The following is a 2,045-nucleotide window of genomic DNA, read 5'->3' on the forward strand; positions in this document are numbered from 1 at the left end:
TGCAGTCCCATTACAGCAGAGCCTAAGCTGGAAGAAGTAGAAGCAGCACAAGAAACCAATCAGGTGCTAAAGTGCCCATTTGCTAACAAGGGACATATTGACTGAAAAAAGAGCAGAGTTACAGAGGAGCTCATCCTGTGTCTTTTCCTATACTATCCACAACCCAGAGGAAAAGGGCAAGACCAAGCTATAAGAAAATGTTTGGTCTCCAGCTGAGCCGAGTAACAGAATGGACAGAAATACATAATTCCTTGTATATACACATACATATCTCATGCATACAGATCATACTGTATATTTATGTTATCTGTGATTTTAGCTGTTTGCCTTGAGTTTAGCTTTGTGGGCCCGCTCACACCATCGTTGTACGTTAATCGCACAGTTACATGCGATAAACGCATGGTATAACGCAATGCACTTTCCATGTGATTACAGTGCGGGAGGTACATTGCGTGTCATTCATTTGAATGGCATCCCAAGCATACCTCCCGCTCGCAGTGCGATCGGCTGCACTGCAACGCGCGGTACCACAAATACTGTGCTATTGCAAAAAGAGTGCATGCAGGAGATGGTGTGAACAGGCTCCAAGTGTCAACAACAATCTAAAATAGATTATTTGAATAAAGAGGAAGTGTTAAAACCCGTCAATTTGTATTACCATTGGTATCCCTGCCAGCGTGATTTTGCCTATTTGTCTTGGTGACCATTGTAACCAGATAGAAAATGATGGCAAATCCAAAAAAACAAGGCCAGAGTAGGGGATAAGGGTAAATCTTGCAACGATAGCACTCGTCCTGTTGACAACTAAGTGGGGATTTCTCATCACTCTGGGGAGATTTCTGCTCACTTCCTGATCTGTCTCTGGGATAGGAAATGAGGGGAAATATCCCCAATGGGCATTGAAATATTTTTTTTTACAAAAAATGGTTTTTAATAATTCCCTACTTCAGGGGTGCTTCAGGGGTGCCCCCATTAGGTAGATTGTGATCTTCCAGTAGCTCTCAAAGCTGATGCTGGTAGATAACGAAGGGTGTGAATGGTGGCCCCTTTATTCCATTTTGGTACAGTATATTTATTTCGCTGTGCACACATGATTACCTATTAGCCTGAGTCTGCTGAGCCAAGCTCCCCGACACCTTTCTGGTGGATACTGGTGGTTAAAGTGCTATGTATTACATGAAAGAATATTAGTATACACAGCCTGTTGCACTACACTGTTTGCAAACTATAGCAAAGTGAGTCAGGAGGGAAAGCGGGGAGAGACAGACAGGAAAGATAGAGAGGAGAGACAGCCAGGGGAGGTGGCAAGGAGAGACAGCCAGGAGAGACAGCCAGGAGAATGAACAAGGAGAGACAGCCAGGAGAATGAACAAGGAGAGACAGCCAGGAGAGAGAGCGAGGGAGTTTTTTTTTTTCGTTGGTAGATCTCATGTAGCTCGTCATTTGAAAAGTAGATCTTAACACAAAAATTGTGGGCACCCCTGCCCTACTCTATCCAAAATCGAAAAATGTTTGGGCTTTAAATAACCCAAATTTCCCAACATGGTGAAACATTTCAGTATGATCCACTCAGTTAAAAATGATGGAGTAGCTTCCAAATTACGATTAATTGCAGCCCTAGTTATTGTGACAGAGGTCAGTTTGTCTACCCTTTAAATAGCCAGGCTTTTTAAGACTTCATTAAGTCTTTATAAAATAAATCCACAAATCCGCAGTCAGAATAGCGTTCATATCTAGCACCGAGCGATAATAGAATTTGTCAGAATGAGCACTGTTTCGTTAAATAAATAGCTGCATGGATGCGAGCCAATAAAGTCTCCGGTGACAACCCATTCACAACAGCCGCTCATGTCCCTCCCATGTCCAACGGCTCAAAAACAGATTTACATAACGGATGCTGCCAACTTTCCATGACAGTTCCCAGAGTTTGGAATCGATGTAGTGTTTGGTTCGACAGAATGTGGTTAATTACGACACATATGGTACAAACAGACAGGGACAAAACACATTCAGTAAAGACGGTACAAGGCAGGCAAGGGGCAAAA

Source organism: Nanorana parkeri, unplaced genomic scaffold (genome assembly GCF_000935625.1).
Source record: "Nanorana parkeri isolate BGI_ZX_2015 unplaced genomic scaffold, ASM93562v1 scaffold1046, whole genome shotgun sequence".
Classification (NCBI taxonomy): domain Eukaryota; kingdom Metazoa; phylum Chordata; class Amphibia; order Anura; family Dicroglossidae; genus Nanorana; species Nanorana parkeri.